This window comes from Eleutherodactylus coqui, chromosome 5, assembly GCF_035609145.1.
Source record: "Eleutherodactylus coqui strain aEleCoq1 chromosome 5, aEleCoq1.hap1, whole genome shotgun sequence".
Classification (NCBI taxonomy): domain Eukaryota; kingdom Metazoa; phylum Chordata; class Amphibia; order Anura; family Eleutherodactylidae; genus Eleutherodactylus; species Eleutherodactylus coqui.
The window spans coordinates 38809032-38833478 of record NC_089841.1 but is presented as its reverse complement, the minus strand read 5'-3'; the positions used below and the strand labels follow the sequence as shown (position 1 = coordinate 38833478).

Below are 24447 nucleotides of genomic sequence, written 5' to 3'. Positions count from 1 at the left end.
TAAGGGTCAGAAGAAATTGCTTAGATCTGGAGGATTTTAGATCAGAGAGCCTCCAGTTGGGTGAAAGATTTGCCAAGAGGGGCTACCCTAGGTCCATTATTGATGACGCATTTAAAAACACAGATAAACAAGAGATCGAGCCCTTTGGTACCAAGAAATAAGAACCCAGACAAAACCTTAAGGATTATTTCCACATTTGATAATGGGGCACCATACATGAGGGACATTCTGAACAAATATTGGGGAATATTACAGGAGGATGATGATCTAAACACTATACTCCCAGATGCCCCCCTAAAACTATTGAATTCCTCGACCTGGTGGAATAAACTCCAACCAAGAGGGAATGTTTCCATGTTCCGATTGTCTTGCATGTGATTATATCCAAAGGGGAGAAATACAAGAATTATTTTCTTACCAATAATTCCTTTTCCATGAGTCCATCATGACAGCACAAATGGAGGTTGCCCCACCTGTGCTCGTTGGGACAGGAAGGAGGACAGTTCTTAAGGCCACCTCCCATATCCATCTCCAGTGACTTTTAAATCATCACAACGGACCTGTGGCCTCAATCATTCTTGCTGAAAAATATATCAATAACATGTTATGGTCATACGTATAATCGTAGAAGAAACTCGTTTCTTTCTTTTCCCCTCTTTTTTTTCTGGGTGGGAAAATATGTGCTGTCATGATGGACTCATAGAAAAGGAATTATCAGTGAGAAAATAATTCTTGTATTTCCATAGTGTCCATCCTGAGAGCGCACATGGAGGTAAATACCAGATCACCAGCTACCGCCTGGAGGACTTTCTGTCTGAAGGCCAACTCTGAGTTAGAGTGAAGATCTACTCGATAATGTTTTGTAAACGTATTAGACGTTCAACCAAATTGCCGCTTTACAGATCTGATCTGCTGACGCACCCCCGCGTTCGGCCCACGAGGAGGCAAGGGCCCTAGTGGAGTGGGTCCTTATTCCCTCTGGAACCGGCAGGTCCCTAACCTTGTAGGACTCTTGGATAGCTTGCTTGATCCACCTTGCTATAGTATCTTTTTATGCCGCTCTACCCTTGTTGAGACCTTGAAACTGTAAAAAAAAAAATTTCCGATTGACAAAACGACTGTGGTTTTAAGTAACATAGGCCGATGTACATCTAAGTTATGTAAGTGTTGCTCTTTTTGATTTCTAAAATTTTGGCAAAATGAAGGTAGGATTATCTCCTGCTGTATGTGGAAAGAGGAAACAACCTTTGGGAGGAAATCTGGAGAGGTTCTAAATATTACAAGTCGTCTAAAATCTTTAGATAAGGTTCCTTACAGGATAATGCCTGTAATTCCCCAATTCTTGTAGCGGATGTTATGGCTACTAGAAAAGCAGCTTTTATAGATAAGTTTTTTTAATTGAAATTTCATTAATGGGCTCAAAAGGGGGATCACATAATCCCTCGAGTACAATGTTGAGGTCCCATGAGGGGATCAAATTCCTTAAAAATGGTTTTATCCTTTTCGCCCCTGTGCCCCCCAACCGGTTTTACTGGCATCCATGGTGACGGTTATACAAGATGTGGCCCATCGTACCCGCTTCCTAAGCTTGTACGGTGATAACCACCAAATTAACGACTGCTTTACGCCACTTGATACTTTAAATTGTTTATCCAAAGAGGCTTGACTCTTATCCCAAGTCGACAAGATTGTTTGTTGGAGTACTTGAGAATGGAACTGTGGGTATGCAAGATATTATATGCCCTAAGATCTTCATTGCCTCTCTAACAGAGACATCATTTTTCTTTTTGAATTTTTGGAAATAATTTATAATATGTGATATTTTAGGTCCCAGGAGGAACGAGACTTCGTTTATTGTATCTAGGAGCACCCCCAGAAATTTTTTTTTCTAGTATCGGGAAGCAAACTGGATTTCTGGAAGTTCAGTATCCAGCCTAAGTAAGAGAATAGACTGACAGTTTGGTGTTAGTGAGACTGCATAGACTCTGTATCCTTTGCTGTTAACAAAAAAATCATCCAAATAGGGGATAATGTTGATGCCCTTTTCACATAAATAACTAATCGGTTCAATCATGACCTTAGTGAATACCCTCGGGGCAGAGGAAAACCCAAACGGCAAACAGACAATCTGAAAATGGAAGATATCCCCTCTTATCCTTACCGCAAACCACAAATATTTCTGGGATGTGGCATGGATAGGTATGTGATAATAGGCGTCTCTTAAATCAATTATGCACATAACGTGAGACTGTCCTATTAACGGAACCGTGGATCTGATAGTTGAATAGTAACCCTGACCTTGTTCATCTACGGGGACGGGTTTAATGGCATTCAATTTCAGTAAATTAACAATCCCTTCCTCCAATCGCTCTTGGAGAAAAGATGTTTGTGTTGGGGTGATGACGTATTTTCTAGGGGGAATAGACGCTAGCTCTATCTTATATCCCGATGTGATGACTCTCAGTACCCAGGGATTACCAGAAATCTGGCTCCATCTCCCTGGATACTGAGAGAGTCTACCCCCTACCGCAATCTTTTTATCTGGGTTGGGGTTTAACAGAAAAGCCGGACCTTTTACCTTTCCCTCCTTTCCGGTAGGACGATCTGCCCCATTTCCCTTTATTTCTTGCTCTGGGTTGTTCAGGCTCCTTTCGGAAGGATGGCGTTCTCCTTTGGAAAAATATTGTTGGAAAACCTTTTTTCCTGTCTGCGGCTCTTTCTATAATTTTATTCAGAATTGGTCCGAATAAATATTTTCCCTGAAAAGGGATTGTGCATAATCTGTTCTTGGATACTGTATCACTTGACCAGGCTCTAAGCCATAAGGCTCTTCTGGCCGAATTTCCCACCCTGCGTTTCTTGCTGCAAATCTTACTGAATCGGCTGAGGCATCCACCAAAAAGGCTGTTGCATTTTTGATTAATGGGATGCAGTCTCGGATTTCGTCTCTGGGAGTTGGCTGCTAGAGATGTGATTCTAACTGATCCAGCCATATGTACATTGACTTTGCTACAGACGTCTCTGTGATATTTGCTTCGATTACAGTTGACGCCGATTCCCAGACTCCTTTAAGGAAGCCTTCTATCTTTCGATCCATTGGATCCTTTAGCTGAGACCCATAGAGTTGTATCTTCAGGTGCAAATAAGAGACACACCTTAAATTCCCTGGGAATGGCTTGACCTCTCAACTTTCTGCCATTCATCTGTCACCATTTTCTTCAAATTTTCGTTAAATCTGGAAATTTTTCTTCCGTCTGGTCCTCAGCTCCCCAAACATGTCATCCTGCACTGATCTTGCTTGAGGAACGTCTATGACTTCCATAGTGTTTCGGACTGCGGTGAGAAGTTCATCCAGGTTCTGATTGGAGAAGTAGTATTTCTTTTCATCATCCTCTCCTCGGATTGGCACTGAAGTTTCTGAAAATTCATCCTCTGATTTGTCAAAGTCCGACGCTTCAGGGGAAGATATTACATATTCGCTGGTATGCACTCTTTTCATTTGTCTGGAAGATCCCTGTTGCGGGTCAGGTATCTGTTCTGACCGTAAGGCCTGTACTTCCTCACGGACCATAGTACAGATTCCTTGAAGTAGATTTTGTTGTTCTTCCTTCACTATTTTAGAAGTACAGTCAGGGCAAATTGGTCTTTTGACATTTTCTTCCAATCTTTTTGCGCACAGGACGCACCTTTTTATGCGTTTTTTATCTCCCTTGATTTTTAATGCTTTCTCCTATAATAGGAGTAGCCATTTTTACCAACATATCACAAAGAAAAATACTTTTCCATTTTGTCCAAGTGGACTACTTACATTTGGCATAATCCCCCATCGGCCTCTGCACTTTCCATACTGCCAGAAGTTGCTATGGAGTCCCAAACGCTGAGAAAGCGTTTTGAAATTTTGAAAATGGATGGTGCCGGCTGATGTGCTCCTGCCGCTCTGAAGCACCTACCCCCGGCTGGGAGAAAACCTGCGCCCGATGAGTGGATCCTGCAGCTTTCCCTAGCGTCCTTCCTCCAGCACAGAGAACTCCTTTTGTGTCCGTTGGGACAGGAAAAAACACTGGAGATGGATATGGGAGGTGGCCTTAAGAACTCTCCTCTTCCTGTCCCCTGTCTCAGGCGGAGCAACCTCCATGTGTGCTGTCAGGATGGACGCTATGGAAAAATTTGTAAGTGCACATACAGGAATCTCATATGATATTAAAGAATTCCTAAATTGCCGTAGTTCCAATCTGGTTTATATTGCTACCTGCCCATGTCGGAAAAACTACGTGGGCAAGACCATCTACCAATTTAGGAAATGCATTTTAGCGCACATTGGCAATATTAGACGAGGGAACAATACACTAAATTGCAAACCACATGCAACAATTCCATAATGGAAACCCGAACCTCATTAAATTCTAAGGTATCGAATCCATAAGAAGCTTTGGGATTCATGGTAACATCAATAAGAGACTGATGCAGAAGGAGGCTGAATGGATCTTCAGGATAGACTGTGTCCAACCAAGGGGACTGAATGAGTTTTTTGTAGATTGACTGGGGTCATGATCAAATCAATGGTTATTTTGGTCAGACTCATTCTCAGCATTTCCAGTGGGCGTGTTAAGTAGTCCTCTCAACCTATGTATAACATAAAAGGACTACTTACCACTAAGAAAAAGTCAGCTCACCCAATACTACATTTTCCAATGCTGGAGAGTGCAAATGGATGCTCTAATGGACCTTTGGAAATATATAATTGTACGGCGCTGTTATGATCACACTACCTCAATCATTTTTATGATACCATGAATAACAGTTAATTGTTTAACAGAAATGCTGGGATTTTTAGTGGCTGGCTTGATGGCTGACACAGAGGGAATGGCATAAAGTCAAATATAAATCTTACATCCCCAGACTCAGCATGTCAGCTACTTTGGGTCCATATAAGCTGAGCTTACCTTAAGGAGCTTAAAGTAGCTGCAAGATTCTTAAAGAGACCAATTCAGCTCCTTTTCAGAGCTGAGAGTCAATAATATTCATATAGCGCCAGCATATTCCACAGCAATTTATGGGAACATATCCAAACTATATTACATTAAGTATTAAACCAATAGATGATTTCAACAATAGGGGGGCCGTGCTTGCAAGAGCCTACAGAGTATGAGGAAATAGGAGTGAACCAGGGGATAGCAGTTCTTGTTCTGTACAATACTTATTCTGTACATACAAAGCTGTACGAGCTGCTCACCAGTCAGTATCTGTGTATACACAGATATGAAGTACATTAGGTTGTATGGGCTGTAGGGACATACAGTGGAAAGAAGCAGGGGATCAGGTTTTTACGAAGGGGAATAGAGAAGTGGGGTAAATGATGATATTTTGGATCAGGGAATATGTTAGGCCTCCCTAAAAAGATATGTTTTTAGGATACACGTAAATCTGGGTATTTTATAGTAGTGAGGATGTGATGTCACAAGAAGTGCATAATTGGGTTTTGTCAATGTAGGAATGGTACTGAAAGCCAAATCCGCTAATAGTTTGTCCAGTAGGGACTGTGTAGATGGAAGAGAAGAATGGACTGAACCACCAAAGAACCTCAACAGCAAGAGGGAAAGAAGTAATACAGCTGGCAAACGATATACTGAAAGCACGGTCAGACGTCGGAGAAAACCAGAAGAGAGCAGCATCCTGAAGGCCAATAAGGTGGAGCATACTGAGGAGAATGTAGTGATCTATGATTTCAAATAATGCAGAGATCCAGAAAAATCAGTATAGAGTAGTCACTGGTCGAAAAAGCTATCAGAAGATCATTTGATACTTTCGTAAATGCTCGTTTGCAAACCAAAATGTAAATAAAGATAACAGATAGGTGAGAGTAGATCAGATGTTCCAAGAGTTTGGAGATGAAGGGAAGATTAGAGATGGGTCAATAGTTGGCAACGCAGGACGAGACAAGACAAGGTTTCTACAGTAATGGGGATATACATAGAAACAGCAGGTTTAAAAGGAGAATGGAAAGCGAACAGAAAATAACGGTTAAATATTGTAATAAGATGACTAATGAAAGCTGGGAGATAGACTGGATAAGGTGTGAGGGAACAAGATCACTAATGCAGGTAGTAGAGTGAGAAGAAAATCCTGGAGAATTCTTCTATTGTTGGGTCAAATGCCTATAGTGAACTAGAGAAGGCACTGGAGTGAAGGGGATCAAAGGGCAATGGAATCAGAGGAGGTGTAGGAGGGAAGGGAATCAAATTACTCTGAGATTGGAAGATTATTTCCTGATGGATGTTGTCAATTTTCTCTTTGAAATAAGTGGCCAAGTCTTCAGCACCGAGATCCATCATAGACTTCTGCATTTCAGGGCTTAGAAGAAAATGAAAAAGTGTCAGTCATTTTGGGCTATTGGATAGTGGAGATGGAGGTTTGTTTGCCATGGTGTATAGCAAAGTTGTACGTTCTGAGCATGAATGTGTAGTGGATGAATTATGTAGATGTCTGTGATTCTCTCAAGTGTTTGACACATCTAGAGTACTGCTGAAGGGAATATGTTTCAGACGAGTGCCAGGGTTACCACAATATGCATCTGAAGGGTTGGAGTGTTGAGGGTACTGCTTCATCCAGGAAACTTTCAAAAATTTTATTTCAGTGTTTGGCACCCGATCAGGCAAGAGAATAAAGAGACTGGGGGCAGCGATGACTGTAAGGAGGCTATAAATTACTGAGCATTAATGGCCTGTCAATTTCTGTGTGTAATTGACAGGGATGAAGAGGCGGCAAGGTATCACCCTTCTGGTCGTTAGTTCCCTTATTCTGAAGAACAAACTTTAAAGGCTTTGTACACCTTTGCACACTATTTCTTTTAATCATTGTGGCTTTGGAAATGAAGACTTTTTGTAATTGATATTGCTTAAAAAGTTCTGATTGTTTGGTTTGTTTGATTGAATTGTTTGCCAAGGCACTACAGATTAAAAAAAATTGACATATTAGCAAAATCCATCAGTGAGAGTAGATGCCTCAGTCCCTCCCCTAGCTTGCTCTCCTGCAAGTTGCTGTGAAATGGACATATTACACAGTGAGGGATTTGTTGGACACGACTACTCAGGGGCTTTTTGCAGTGACAGCAAGAAGGTAGCACATTGTCATTTGTAAGTTCATCTTCCATTAGTTTTCTACACATGGAAGTGCAGTCAATGGAAAGCAATGTCTTTTTTTATTACAAGTTATACATAGTAAAAGAGGATAAAAAGCATGTGAGGTGTCTGAAGGGAGAAAACATCTGCCAGAGTGCTGTATGACAGTGCTGGAGAATGCTGGTCATCTAACCAGTCCCTATGCCCTAGCATGATACACTTTCTAGTACTACTCTTTTGCTATGCTCTGCATTCAGATCATCTGCCCCTTCCCAATTGTCCATTGTACAATTAGGCTCTACTTTTTAGCTCATCTACCATTACCATCTGACTTTATCTAGAGATAGCACTATATTGTAATCACTTACACCATGCTTATCTGTTCCACCACCAATCTCTTCCCACTTGTAAATACCATAGTAAGGGAGATAGACAAGAGCATTGTGTAGTATTGAGGGGGAATAGTTACACAGCCTCTGACAGAGGAGACAGGAGCGCAAGCTGATCAGTGCTGGGAACCTCCCCCATACACAAAAACCTGAATGTAGCAGATTTTGCGTGATCGCGATTTTAACATTACAAGTCCCATAGACCCCTGCAGAAAAAAAAAACGCTGCGAATTTCGCAGTGAAAAAAACCTGTAGTGGGTAGTGACCCTCATAGGAAACTAATCCTAGCTGCAACCAATAATTTGGGGGTATTTATGGAATTGGAAAAAGGCTATGCAAAACAAATTGACAGCAAATTGAGCGGGACTGTGCACAGAACTGCCATGAGATGTACCGGAGTACCACACAGTAAGATTGTTGCAGATTGTTTAAGAAAAGACGGTTGGATTTTTCATAACCTGCAGTCTGCAGCCATGGTAAACTGCCCCTTGCACCCCATTGACCTCAATGTTAATGCGAGGTTGCAAGTTACTGTGAAGCCCTTGCCTAAAGCCCATTTAACATGGCACGATTATCGTACAAAGTGCTTGTTAGATTTAATGATGTGTACCATACTGGTGCCATGTGAAAGCATGCAGCGAAAGACCAATCTGAGATAAATAGCTGATTAGATCTTTCACGCAGACCATAAAACCATCGCTGGTCTGCTGCTGAATCAGTTTAAATTGGCGGTTGTTCAAGCTCTGGCCCGCTCCATGCTCCATTCACTGAGTGTTGATCCTCCTGTGTAAAAGCACAGGAGCAACCATTGCTGCGACGACTGTCAGCCGCTTTAGCGCCCCACAGTTATCCCGTGCAAAAGCGGCTTCAGAGTGTATGTCCTGCCGCAAATTCAATAGATTCTGCAGTTAGAGACCAGCAGTACCATGAACAGGCCCCGTTTTCGAGTCCAAGTCTCAACTTTCTGTATTCCATATGGATATATTTCATGTTCATATTATAAATGTTCATCATGTGTTATGACCTATAACGGCATCACATTTTCTTTGTCATCCATACTTATTTAGTATTTTGGCTGAATGGGGGAAAATTCAGCGGAAAAATCTGACAGGAGTTTATAAATCTACATAAGCCGCTGACTGAGGAGAATCTGTGACTCTTCTCTATTGTATTAACTGGTTACTACTCACCTGGGTGGTTACCTGTAGGAATCTCCTCTTCAAACTCCTGTTTGACCGTCACAATTGTCACAACATCATTAATATCGGTCGGATCATCTTCCTGATACAAAAGCTGAGAGACAAATATTGTAAAAGTCAGCAGACGGTTGGAGAAGTCGTGTGGAAGGTTTTACATGACTACAAACAATCATTAATCATCATGATTAGTGATGAGCAATTAGTTCATTTCAATATTGGTCCAACTGAAAAAAAAAAAATCACTGTGAATTGGGATGGTCATTTATGACTCCCATTAAAGTCAATGGGTGCAAAAATCGGATTCATTAATTTGCTTTCCAGAAGGTCCCTAATGCAGCCAAAGCCCCCCAAACTCATTCGAAAAATTGGTCAAAATAGTGTACGGTGCTATAGAGGTCAATTGTAGCACAGGGGTGTCATCGAAAGCAAAATAGGGTCTCCAATATCTAAAAATTGCGACAAAGGAAGACAGCAGTTTTACTGCTCATTTTAAAAGCAATGTCATTAGTTTTACAGGGACAAATCCTGCACTGTGAACACAACACTCCAGCATGGGCCTATTCTAAAGGAACAGATGCAGAGCTACACAAATTTTGATACATAAGACAGCAAATGTGCTGCTTGTTTTAAAGGCCAGGAATTAAAATGGTGTATGTCCTGTAGTTAACAAAGAACGGGCTCTGGGCAGTAGAACTATATTGGGCATTATTATTTGTGAACTTTGCTATCCCTAAATATTCCATTTAATTGTCCTGTAGATGGGAGATGAAGCAGCAGAGATACTGTTCCAGAGTCTGGCCGTTAGACTGCAGATGAAAGGCAGAGAAGAGACTCACAGTAGTTCCCAGGGCCGTACAGAAATCTCCAAAACATTGAGGAGAACTGAACCCTTCTGTCCGAAACCATAATTCCATGATAGATCCAGAATTCCATGTAGTCGGAAAATGTCCCGGATCATCAACTTCGCGGTGTGCTCAGCAGAGGGAATCTTTTCAATGGGGATGAAGTGATCCATCTTTGTAAGGCAGTCAACAACAACAAAGATGGTAGTCATTTCTTTCAGGGGGGCAAATCCTCTATAGAGTCCATCTATATAGATCCCCATGGCCTGGACGGGATTGGCAGAGGTGGTAGGAAATTTGCATGGTCTTGTTCCAGGCACATACAGCACAATAGGTGACATCTCTTCACGTCCTTCCTGTAGTCTGACCACCATAAGGAACCAAACAGGAGTTCCAGCATCTTTGTGACCCCAAGGTGACTGGCCAGCTTGGAATCGTGGACCAGTTTGAGGACTTTGGAGGCAAGAACACCAACTATATGTGCCCGCAGCTGGTTGACTCAAAGTCCATTCTTGAAAGAAAGCATCACATCCTTAGGACTACTAAGGAAAGGGTCACTTTTGTATCCTCCCTTAAGCTTTGTTAGGAGGTACTCAGAATGCAGGATACCTAAAAAATTATTTGAGGACAGAATGGTTTGGTCTGTATTTGCCTTCTTTTCAGGCTCCGAAAATATCCTAGACAATGCATCTGCCTTGCTATTTTGGGAACCAGGGCAGTAGAACATAACGAAATTGAGCCTGCAGAAGAACAGGGCCCATCGTGCTTGTCTTGCAGATAACCTCTTTGCAGTACGGAGAAATTCTAAATTTGTATGGCCAATAAAGGACATTTACGGGATGAGGAGCTCCTTCCAAGTGGTGTTTCCATTCAATGAAAGCCACTTTAATGACCAGAAGTTCCTTGTCTCCGAAATCATAGGTTTTCTCCGTGGGTGATAAGCTGTAGGACAGAAATGCACACAGATGTAATTGCATCTTATCTCTGACTCATTATGATAGGATAGCCCCCACAGCGGTGTCGGAGGCATCCACCTCCATGACAAAAAGCAATTCTGGTCTTGGGTGGATCAGCACTGGTGCTGAAGTAAAAAGAGTCTTTAGTTTCTACGGAGCGATTTGTGCCTTCGGGAGCCAAGAAAACGTGTGTGCATTCTTTGTGAGGGAGGTGATAGGAGAGATGACTTTTGAGAAGTCCTTGGTAAATCTTCTGTAGAAGTTTCTGAAACCAACCAAGCGCTGTACTACCAATTTTTTGGAATGGGCCAATCCAGGATGGCTTTAATCTTGCTGGGGTCCATACTTAAGTCATCTGGGGAGATAATTTATCCCAAGAATTGCTTTTTTGGTCTGCTCAAACTTACGCTTCTCTAATTTGATGTAGAGGTTATTCTTTTGGAGTCGTTCCAAGAACACCTGATCATGCCTGCAATGTCCCTACAAATTCTCAGAGAAGCGGAGGATGTCGTTGAGATATGCCACTAGAAATTGATCAAATAGGTCTCGAAATATGTCAATAATAGAGTGCTGGAAGGTAGCAGGAGCATTGTAGAGACCAAACGGCATCACTAGAGATTTGAAGTGTCCATATCTTGTTTTGAAAGCAGTCTGCAATTCATCTCTGGGGTGGATCCGTGCCAGATTATATGCCCTTATATGTCCAGTTTAGTAAGGACCTTGGCTGCCCAAAGCCTCTCCAGTAGTTCTGGGATTAACAGGAGAGGATAGCGATTCTTAATAATAATCTTGTTTAGTTATTGGTAATCAATGCACAGTCGCAGAGTAGAATCTTTCTTTTCAACAAAGAACATGGGTGCTCCTGCCGGTGAGAAAGGCGGCCAGATGAAACCCTTTTTAGATTTCCATTCAAATATTACCAAAGGTTCTTTAACTCTGGTTCTGAGAAGTTGTAGATATGCTCAAATGGGATAGAAGATCCAGGGAGCGGCTCAATAGGACAGTTATATGGCTGGTGAGTGGCAGCTAATTAGTTGTCTTCTTGCTGCAAACATCCCTGAACACCTAGCAGTGAACTGGTAATTTCTCAAAGTTCTGTTGACCATCCTCGAGGTTTTGCACTGGTTTATGGGTGGATGGTACTATCTAGCAGTTTTCCTTACTGTATTCTGAAGGGATGGCAATTGTCCTGGTTTCCCAGTTGATAGAGGGATTATGAGGTAGAGAACCAGGGGATCACAGGATCAATGGAAATTTAGGGGATGAGATGAAATGGAAGCTGATTGTTTCTTGATGGTTAGGGTTCATGTGGAGCTACAGTTCAATTGTCTCCTGTGTGGTGGGACCCAAGGACAAGGGTGACCTATCCACAATTTCCATATCAATCGGTACGGGCTTAGGTTTGGTTACAATGTTTTTGTCACTGGCGTATGTTAAGTCCATGAAGTTTCCTGCCACTCCGTAATCCAACATCACTGAGCACTGTGTCTTCTGATTGTTGTTGTCAGTTGTTTACGACCCTCTGTGACTCTAAAGGCTTCCTCCCTTCATGTTTTTCGGTTTTGCACTGCTTCTTTCAGTTGGTCGATATCCATGCCAATATCAGCTTTGACAGTATCAAGCCATCGTGTTCATTGTTGGCTAGGTCTTCTTTTGCCACTGATCTGTCCAAGCATTATAGATTTTTCTAGCAACTCTGCTCGCATTACATGGCTAAAATACGTGAGCCTGAGCCGGGCCATCTTCCCCTACAGTGATATATTGGGTCTTATATGATTTAGGACTTCTTTGTTTGTTACTCTTACTGTCCAGGCTATACACAGCAGCTTTCGCCAGCATCACAGCAAGAATGCATCAATCCTCCTATCAGCTTTTTTTCACAGTCCAGCTTTCACATCCATACATGGCTATGGGGAAAACCAGACCAGCTTCTATTTCTGCAAGCAGAATTGTGTCATCTGCGTAACAGAGATTGTTGATGTTTTTGCCACCTATTCTCATCCCGGTTTCCAATTTGTCTAGGTGCATTTTCCACACGATCACATCAGCATACAGGTTAAACAAGAAGCGTGAGAGGATGCAGCCCTGTTTGACACCTTTGCCAATCCCAAACCAATCTGTGTCCCCATAGTGGCTTCTTGATTGGTATAAAGTGATTTTATCAGCTTGACTAGATATCCAATACACCCAACTCATGTAGGGCCTGCCACAGCTTGTCATGGCCAACGCAATCAAAGGCATTGATGTAGTCAATGAAGCACATGTAGATATTCTTTTGGTATTCTCAAGCTTTTTCCATGGTCCATGACAGGTTTGCAATATGATTGCGAGTGCCGCATCCTCACCGGAATCCTGCCTGCGCATCAGGGAGAACTGCTTCAACTACTGATTTGTCTTTCCTGTATAATTATGAGAAGAATCTTGCTTGCATGCAGAATGAGGGCTATTGTTTTGGTAGTTAAAGCAATTCTGGGAGTCGGCTTTCTTTGGTATAGGGTTGAAGACAGATCTTTTCCAGTCCTGTGGCCATAATAGGGATTTCCATACTGCCTGGCACAGTGTTGTGAAGGGGATTCACTGGTATTGGCAGCAATAGCTCTGCCAGTATGTTATCTATGCTTGGCACTTTATTTTTGGCTAGTTGTTTCATTGGCATAACCACTTCTGACTCCATAATGGATGACTCACAGGCTCCACATCATGCAATGGTCCAGGTATGTGATTGCAAGCATATAGTTCCTCTGTGTATTCCCTACACCTATCCTTGATACCCTGTTGGTCATTCAGTTCCTTCCTATTTTTGGCTTTGATTATGCCATTGCGTGCCACAGATCAGGTTACCACAGAAGGCGAGGAGTTCTTCTTCAATAGAAGTGTTCAAACAAAGGCTGGATAAATATTTGTCTGGGATGATTTAGTGAATCCTGCCTTGAGCAGGAAGTTGGACCAGATGACCCTGGAGATCCCTTCCAAGTCTACCATTCTGTGATTCTATGAAAGGTTTTTGGGCCATATTGACCGGAGAGACTAGGCCTAAGATATAGCCTTTCATGGCATCTAATTCGAATTGTTTGCAATGCTCATTCCTGTCCATTTCCTCGTCTTTCCTTACTGCTCACTGAAAATCGGCATTTAGTTTCAGAACTTCATCTTTGTTGCCGGCCGCCTTTGCTACTCCTTATTTAATTGGCTATTCAGAGGGTTTGCCCGGACAACCAGCAGTGTTGTTTTTCCTGCTTGTTAGGTGTAATGCTTACTGGCTGTTTCCATAACTGTGGACTGTATATCATTTCATAGTTCGTCTGGCTGCTTTTCCGATGTGTCAAGCAGTTCAAATCTGTTTACTACCTCAATAGCGTATGATTGGGGGATTTTAGAGGTGTCAAATTTTCTCAATGGAAAGCCTTTCTTAATGCTACAGAATTTAATCTTGAACTAAGCTACAAGGAGTTCATGATCAGTCCAGCAGTCGGCCAGGAAACGTTTTAATTGCAATGACTGAACTTTGCCAATGATGAACACACAGGATGTAATCAGTCTGATTTCAATGGAGGTTATTGGGAGATGTCCATGTGTACAGTCAGTGTTTGAGTTTCATAAACCATGTGTTTGTTATCCTGAGCCGATTTTCTTTGTAGAACTGTACCAGGCGATCACTGGCTTCGTTTCTTTCACCAAGCCTGAATCTTCCTGTGATGGTATGCTACATATGGCTAGGTCATGTGAAATTCGATTTTCCCACAATTTTCACCAAAAATCGGTTTGAACTATTTTACAAAAATCGGGACACGTTTAGAACCTGGTTGATAAAGATCAGCAACACTAATCATGACAACTGAAAATGACCTAACAGGAGTAGATATCTGAGCCATATAGCTGCAGTCCTAGAAGCTGGACAGATAGATAATGGCTCAACCTCAAAAACCACATGCACACGTATATACACGTTGTCTCAGTGGAGGAGATTAGCATCTACCAGACACATCCGCTGTTTGTCTCGGGGGACATAAAGGAGCAGATAGATATAAATCCAACCTGTTGGCTCCTTATTTCCACCAGCAGTCTCCACCGCCAGAAAACCGGGAGAAGATCCAGACAACATGTAATGTCTCTGGTCAGCAGTAATCCTGCCATCTCCACCGGCCTCATCACACAAGGAGAAGACATCTAATAAGACTGAAGACAAGAGCTTCACAGCCTTCTACAGATCAGAGGGACATCTCCATCTACCTGATGGTCCTGTGGAAGAAGAGGACGGAGACATCTCTCTGGTGGGCTTCTTTTACTGGATGGAACTGGAGGAAACACAGACAGACACTGAAGTCATTCTTTACATACAGATAATAAAGTCCCCGTGTATTTAGTCCTGTCTATTACCTGGTGATGGGAGTGGCTGGCGGGTCTCCATCATGGCCTCCTTGTACAGATCCTTGTGTCCTTCTAAATACTCCCACTCCTCCATGGAGAAATAGACAGCGACATCCTGACACCTTATAGGAACCTGACAACACAATATACAGTCATTACCCAGAAGCCTCCAGTGCTGTTACTGTATAATGTCCCAGCATTCCCTGCAGCGTCACCTCTCCAGTCAGCAGCTCAATCATCTTGTTGACGATTTCTAGAATCTTCTGTACATTGATGTCCTCATGTATCAGGGGGTGAGGTGGGGGCCCCGTGATTGGGCTCAGGGGTCTTTCCCATTCATCACACACAGGGGTCCGACAGCCATCACTAGAGGTCTTCTTCACTACTGTGTAATCCTGTATATGGGGAGACAGTAATAAATATCACTGCAGACATTTCCAGAGTCCATCACCTCTCCAGTGACATCATCTGTTATTACCATAGATAGGAATGATGTAATGTGACATCATCAGAATCTCTCACCTCTCCAGTAAGCTGGAAGATTATCTCTAGGGTGAGATTTAATACACTCTCTGCCATCTGGTTCCTATCCTCCTCCATCCTTGATGGGTTAGTCAGGTAAATTCCCTTATATAGAAGATATCAACAAAGGATCCTATAATGAAATGGAAAAATGTGAAAATGTAAAAAAAGGACAAAATACCATTTTAAAAAAATGCAATGGAAAAATATTTTTTTTTAAATTATTAAATGTTTTATCAGCAATAGGGTGACCAAAATAAGCACAAATCTGGCTCTCCTGGACTGATTTTTGCTGTCAGCATTCACCATGTGTCATAAGTAATGCATTTTTAAAATAGATCATACTTGTACCAATGCAGCAGTACCAAATTTTTTCTTTTAATCCTTTTATTATAAATATGTGAAAAGTGATTTTTTTTGAACACTTAATATTTATTTATTTTAATTCCACTTTTTCCATTCACGTTTGCTCATTTTTTTTGGGGGGGGGGGGGAGGGGAGGGGACTTGAACTTGCAATCGTTTCATCACTTATACGATATACTGCAATGTTTCAGTATTGCAGAATGTAGTATTTCTGCAGCCATTCTGTTAAGCTATGCCACAGGCTCGCCTTAAAAAGTGAAACAATACATGACAGCTCTTGGAGCCTTCAGTAGGCTCATAGCTGCAATGACAAGTGTAACCATTTTGGCAGTTGCATCAAGATTGCATCTTTCTAGTATCAGAATTCAGAAGATTTATGCCTCAGAGTCTCTGTGGAAGTTGGAACAGATAGAGACTCATAGTGAAGCCTCATAATACTCGCAAGGTTCCTGCTCACATTTGATTATACTCAAAGCATGCAGTATTAACCCCTCAGGCCCCCTTCACATGGGCAACAAAGCCACATGACCCTCTTGCGTTGCGACAGCATTACAAATCGCATGTATGTGAAGCCCATGCTTTACTATGGGTTACTTCACATTTGCGATGTTTTGTAATATGCAACATTGCGAGTCAAAAACCTTGTAGGTTTCTCGATGTGTCCGCGACTTGTGAGGCTTTGTAGCCCATGCTTCCCTATGGAGCCTTCCTCTCTGTTGCATCACATTGCACAGATAACACTGCTGGCCTGGTGAACCCCCCAACAGTAATTCAGAGACCATAAAGCCATCACTCCCTTATCAGTGACCATTAAAAGAGGTTTGTATTTCTGTTGTAGTATTCTTTTAAGTGCAAATTATTCACATCCATGTCTGTGTCGTAAGTATGTGTATATAAATATGCATGCCTCTTTGGATCTATTTCATTTAAGCCTGAAGAAGAACCCCACATTGGTTCGGAAGCTCGCATTAACATCATGTATTTTTGTTAGCCTTTAATTGTATCACAGGCCTGTTGGAGGGCTGAAACCCGTTGCTGCATTCCTGCTATCCTTCTGAGTCCAATACGCTGTAGGGGGACGTCATGGAGAGAAGTGTCACCTTCCTCAACATCTTTCACATATTACATGTGCACTATTCTAGATGACCCAATGAGCATAAGCCATCCTTTGCTTTTTAACCTATATCCGTTTCTCCTGAATTGCTACACATGCTCTCTGTGGTTCGGGTTGCTTGCTCTCCACTTCTGTGGATATAAGGACATCTGGGACACTTGCTGCATCAAGATTGCGCAGTATTAATCTATGGTCAAGTTTACTTGGCTATAGATCTTAAGGTGAGCGGTCTCCCTCTCAAAAATATCACCAGATGAATCTCTGCTTGTTTATTTGGTATTTGCAGCGCCGTTCCTAAATTTTTCTTGTCTTGGATAGAGAGACATATGTTTATTCCCTACTTATGATAGGATAAGTCCCTGTGTATGAGACTTTAGAATTCATGAAGTCATCTATATTTGAATAGTATAAAATGTTCACATTTCTCAAGTCAAATGGGAACCTTTGGTGACGGGATGAGGAGGTGTTATGCCTGTTGAACTCCTAAAAGTGAGGGAACCTTTGGTGACAGGATGAGGTGGTGTCATATCTGTGGAACCCCTAGAAGTGAGGGGTATCTTTGGTGACAGGATGAGGGGTGTCATATCTGTGGAACCCCTAGAAGTGAGGGCAACCTTTGGTGACGGGATAAGGAGGTGTCATATCTGTGGAACCCCTAGAAGTGAGGGGAACCTTTAATGACAGGATGAGGGGGGTGTCATATCTGTGGAACCCCTAGACGTGAGGGGTATCTTTGGTGATGGTATGAGGAGGTGTCATATCTGTGGAACCCCTAGAAGTGAGGGGAACCTTTGGTGATGGAATGAGGAGATGTCATATCTGTGGAACCCCTAGAAGTGAGGGGAACCTTTGGTGACAAGATAAAGAGGTGTCATATCTGTGGAAACCCTAGAAGTGAGGGGAACCTTTGGTGACAGGATGAGGAGGTGTCACATCTGTAGAACCCCTAGAAGTGAGAAGAACCTTTGGTGATGGTATGAGGAGCTGTCATATCTGTGCAACCCCTGGAAGTGAGGGAACCTTTGGTTATAGGATGAGTAGCTGTCATATCTGTGGAACCCCTAGAAGTGAGGAGAACCTTTGGTGACGGGATGACGAGGTGTCATATCTGTGCCACCCCTAGAAGTGAGGTGAACCTTTGGTGATGGGATGAGGAAATGTCATATCTGTGGAAACCCTAGAAGTGAGGGGAACCTTTGGTGACAAGATGAAGAGGTGTCATATCTGTGCAACCCCCTAGAAGTGAGGAAACCTTTGGTTATGGGATGAGGAGCTGTCATATCTGTGGAACCCCTAGAAGTGAGGGAACCTTTGGTGATGGGATGGGGAGCTGTCATATCTGTGCAACCCCTAGAAGTGAGGAGAACCTTTGGTTATGGGATGAGGAGCTGTCATAGCTGTGGAACCCCTAGAAGTGAGGAGAACCTTTGGTGACGGGATGACGAGGTGTCATATCTGTTGAGCCCCTAGAAGTGAGGGGAACCTTTGGTGATGGGATGAGGAGGTGTCATATCAGTCGGTCTACTGGAGAAGATACTCTGTCTTAGTACTGTTTGGTTTCCCCGATGAGTCGACTTCCCAGTGATGTTCCTGGTAACATGTAAAGTGTACCCTCTTACCTAATGATGTACTGTAATTCCCAATCTTTATACTTTGTGAGGTGATGTAAGCTGCCACCTGTATGCTCTGATACAATAATCTACAAAAGAGGAACAATTATTCCCCACTACGCTAGACTTCATTATTATTGCTGAAGCCTCCATATTGTTGGACTTTCTTACAGTCTTGCTCCTTGCAGGGATACACTTGTTAGACACACAAATCTCACATGAATACAAACCCCATTCTTTTGAATGGAGTCATGAAGATGAGCATTTTTTTTTCTGTTTTCCCGCATCGTGGTGCGAGAAAAGAAATTGCAGCATGCCCCATGTTTAACCCTTTCCAATCCACTGTCTGATGTCTGAAGACATTCTGATTGAAGGCTCTACAGCTCTGATGTCTGAAGACATCCAGCATGGTATTCTTACTGTAGATTACTGGCAGCTCTGTTGTCGGGGGCCTCTCCAGCATGTCACATACCACAGTACTAGCTCTAAGCAGTAGATGGCGCCATTGTATAATGGCAGAAAGGGACAGCCCCCTAGGAAACCTTGAATCAAAATTGGATTGCAAAGGGTTAAGTGTTCCCTCAGAACGCCTCGCCCATTGTTTTCAATGGGGTCAGCATAAACATTGCATGGCGTGCGAGGTAGACGCGAGTGCGATGCGAGGTTTCTAATTGAAAACAATGGGAAACACTTGCTAGTCTTCCAGCACAGCTTTCTGCCGCGTCGGAGGATCGCTACTTCTTGAATTTACATGGTGGTTTTTTTAACACAAAAATTCCTCACATATGTGAAGGGGGAAGGAAAAAAAAATTGCACGTTTTTCACCTGATGCGATAGTTAGTATACAAACAAGGGGGGAAAACAATTACAATGTGAGATACATTGGGTTAGACACAAATGGGTTGAGGGTGGTACAGGAGGTGCAGGGGGTGGGGAACACAGGCAATAGGAAATGTCATGTACAGATCATTTATCAGAAGACAAACAGGGTGGGGCACCATAGGGAGGGGCGAGGGACTAGGTCAGGAGATTTGGTATGCTTCCCTGAAGAGGTGCGTTTTTAAGGCACGTCTGAAATTTCGTGCATCGGGAATTGTCCGGATGCCTTGGGGTAGAGCATTCCAGAGGATGGGTGCTGCTCTGGTGAAGTCCTGTAGGCGAGCATGTGAGGTTCGTATTACAGGGGTGTTTAGTCTGAGTGTGTTAGCGGATCGTAGTGAGCGGGCTGGGTGGTGTACTGACAGGAGGGAGGCGATGTATGGTGGCGCAGCGCCATGCAGTGCTTTGTGAGTGAGGTAGAGGAGTTTAAATTTAGTTCTGCAGTGGATGGGCAGCCAATGCAGCGACTGGCATAATGCAGAGGCGTCTGAATAACGACTGGATAGAAAAATGAGTCTAGCTGCTGCGTTTAGTATGGATTGGAGCGGAGCGAGTCTAGTGCGGGGGAGGCCCATGAGTAGCGAGTTGCAGTAGTCAAGCCCCATGTTTCCCTATGGAGATTTTACGATTAGAAAGTCCGTTGACATTTGTGTTTTTTTCGTGTGTGGAAGCGATGCGAGAGGATTCTCAAAAAAAGAAAAAAAAAGCATCGCTGATGCTTAAAGATCATGGCAACAGAAACGTGATTCTCTCTTGGTAAAATCGTGATCGCCTGTGTGAAACTAGCCTTAGTCTGTTGTCTCACGGCCAAAAAAAATTGCGCAAGATGCACAAATCTCGCACAAAAGTAAAGCTTATTCTTTTGGATAGAGTCAGACACGATGTGATGTGGGAAACAAACCAGGGAACGCTCTATCTTTGGGTGTGCCCTCATATCACATTGCCCTTTGCTTTCAATGGGGCCGGTGGCATCATCGTACCACATGCTAGGTGCCACCGCTGCCATGCAAGGTCTCTCCATTAAAAACAACAGGATTATACCGACACATCAGCTTGCCACTATCCTCCACTAGATGGCGCCTGACCACTGAGGCACACATCGCAGCTACTCGTCTAGGACACAAGAGGAGGAAAGCCGCTGCTATCAGTCACCTCACAGCCGGGACGTCTTATCGGCCACGAATAGAGGTCAGAAAGTAGCTAAGAGGTTAATAATCTCATTCCCAATAGCCCAAATATGAGGGGGGCACATACATACCTCCACCTGCAGGGCCAGACCCCAGCCGTTTGTATACAGGACCTGTGGTGATGTCACCATCATGTGATCAGTCACATGTGTGGGAGGGGCTAGGCTGCAGGCTGGGAGGAGTTTCACAGAGATCTTTCCACCATATACATTACACACACAGCTCTACTACCCCGTATACATTACACACACGGCTCTCCTACCCCGTATACATACACACACGGCTCTCCTACCCCGTATACATTACACACACGGCTCTCCTACCCCGTATACATTACACACACGGCTCTCCTACCCCGTATACATTACACACACGGCTCTACTACCCCGTATACATTACACACAGCTCTACTACCCCGTATACATTACACACACGGCTCTACTACCCCGTATACATTACACACACGGCTCTCCTACCCCGTATACATTACACACATGGCTCTCCTACCCCGTATACATTAAACACTCGGCTCTACTACTTCGTATACATTACACACACGGCTCTACTACCCCGTATACATTACACACACGGCTCTCCTACCCCGTATACATTACACACACGGCTCTCCTACCCCGTATACATTACACACACGGCTCCACTACCCCGTATACATTACACACACGGCTCTCCTACCCCGTATACATTACACACACGGCTCTCCTACCCCGTATACATTACACACACGGCTCTCCTACCCCGTATACATTACACACACGGCTCTACTACCCCGTATACATTACACACACGGCTCTACTACCCCGTATACATTACACACACTGCTCTAACCCGTATACATTACACACACGGCTCTCCTACCCCCTATACATTACACACACGGCTCCACTACCTCGTATGCACTACACACACGGCTCCACTACCCCCTATACACTACACACACGGCTCCACTACCCCGTATACATTACACACACACGGCTGCCCTACCCCGTATACATTACACACACACGGCTCCCCTACCCCGTATACATTACACACACACGGCTCCCCTACCCCGTATACATTACACACACACGGCTCCCCTACCCCGTATACATTACACACACACGGCTCCCCTACCCCGTATACATTACACACACGGCTCCCCTACCCCGTATACATTACACACACGGCTCCCCTACCCCGTATACATTACACACACGGCTCCCCTACCCCGTATACATTACACACACGGCTCCACTACCCCGTATACATTACACACACACGGCTCCACTACCCCGTATACATTACACACACACGGCTCCACTACCCCGTATACATTACACACACACGGCTCCACTACCCTGTATACATTACACACACACGGCTCCACTACCCCGTATACATTACACACACACGGCTCCACTACCCCGTATACATTACACACACACGGCTCCCCTACCCCGTATACATTACACACACACGGCTCCCCTACCCCGTATACATTACACACACACGGCTCCCCTACCCCGTATACATTACACACACGGCTCCCCTACCCCGTATACATTACACACACGGCTCCACTACCCCGTATACATTACACACACGGCTCCACTACCCCGTATACAATACACACACGGCTCCACTACCCCGTCTACATTACACACACGGCTCCACTAACCCGTCTACATTACACACACGGCTCCACTAACCCGTCTACATTACACACACGGCTCCACTAACCCGTCTACATTACACACACGGCTCCACTAACCCGTCTACATTACACACACGGCTCCACTAACCCGTCTACATTACACACACGGCTCCACTAACCCGTCTACATTACACACACGGCTCCACTAACCCGTCTACATTACACACACGGCTCCACTAACCCGTCTACATTACACACACGGCTCCACTAACCCGTCTACATTACACACACGGCTCCACTAACCCGTCTACATTACACACACGGCTCCACTAACCCGTCTACATTACACACACGGCTCCACTAACCCGTCTACATTACACACACGGCTCCACTAACCCGTCTACATTACACACACGGCTCCACTAACCCGTCTACATTACACACACGGCTCCACTAACCCGTCTACATTACACACACGGCTCTACTAACCCGTCTACATTATACACACGGCTCTACCCTGTATACATTACACACACGGCTCTACCCTGTATACATTACACACACACAGCTCTACCCTGTATACATTACACACAGGGCTCTACTACCCATCTTTCTAGAAGTTAGGTAAGGCAACATGTTGCTTAGTGGTTAGCTCAGGTTTCTGGGATGAAAAAAGGGAAATCATACTAACTGTGGGAGCTAATATGAGGAAACAGTCGCAAAAGGGGGGATTTGTGAGAGAAGCCATAATATTTTCTATTCTCCATTTTTTGTCTTGTAACTTGCGCTTCTTCTCATAGAATCGTACAGTTGGAAGGGACCTCCAGAGTCATCGGGTCCAACCCCCTGCTCAGTGCAGGAGTCACTAAATCATCCCAGACAGATATTTGTCCAGCCTTTGTTTGAACACTTCCATTGAAGGAGAACTCACCACCTCCCGTGGTAACCTGTTCCACTCATTGATCCCCCTCACTGTCTAATATCTAATTTGTGTCTCCTCCCTTTCAGTTTCATCCCATTGCTTCTAGTCTTTCCTTGTGCAGATGAAAATAGGGCTGATCCCTCTGCAGTGTGACAACCCTTCAGATATTTGTAGACAGCTATTAAGTCTCCTGTCAGCCTTCTTTTTTGCAAGCTAAACATTCCCCGATCCTTCAACCGTTCCTCAAAGGGTATTTCTCTGTCTTCCCTTAGCACATTGTCAGATACTATGATTATTTCTATCACAGGAATACAAGGCTGGTTTACAAGGCCATTTACTGAGGTCTTATGAGAAAAAGCTTCAATCTGCCTGAGAGAAGTCCTGCCTCTAAAGAGACGTCACTGCACTTGTTGAGCTTTAATAACTAATGATAATAAATGATTGATAATAAATTCTAAGTGCGTCATCTTCGAACCACATTTCTAATGTCTTAATGTATAAATAATATAATAAGTATTGTGCTAGAGTAAGATGCACCGGCTAAGGAGGGTGGTGGTGGTAATATGGCATGTCAGTGACAAAATGGAGGCGGCACACATTTTTGCAAGGCAAACTTTACTTAACATTAATGGAAGGGGGGGGGGGGGGTTCACGCCATTGGAGGGTATGTGATACATAAATGCTGCTGAACAGAGAATGGCATTCGCCTTTTCATTCAAACATCATACTGGTACCATAACATAGCAGAACCAGCTGATCAAAAATAAATTTGTTTGTTACATTAGTCTATCCGGGCCATAACAACTCGCCTGGTAGCTTCAATGCCCATGAGCAGTAATCAGCCTCATCACACGTAGCTTAGACCTTTTCACCCTGTAGGGGTGGCATCTCTCCTACCGAGATGCGCAAAAATGTGAACGTCTCATATCACAACACTACTTTATCACAAGTCTATCTTCAACTAAATCCCATTTCTCTCAGTATTGTAGATGTGATTTACACCCTCACATCATCAGCATTATACACATATTACCACCCATCAGAAAAAAAACTGTATATCTGTTACCCCTATCTCAGGCCTACGTAAACCTCAGAGACTTAAGGAGTGAGCACCAAACAGAGCCCAAGCCCCATTACATCCTGGTTTTGCAGCAGTGTCCATAGTCCTCTGATAGCCTGACCCACCACCTTTGCAACTTTCCATCATGTTGTTATGATTGTGTGGGAAAACTAAGCACGGGGTCCACACGATCGCGACCAAGGGGAGGACTGGGTACGCACACTAGTTTCTGGCAAACTGACCCTCTGCTACACGGGAGGGT

The 24447-nt window shown here is 43.7% G+C and overlaps 1 pseudogene; it reads right to left on the bottom strand.

Moving 5' to 3' along the window:
- The window catches only part of LOC136628742 (zinc finger protein 850-like), a 101282-nt pseudogene that overhangs the window by 65379 nt on the left and 11456 nt on the right, over positions 1 to 24447 (bottom strand).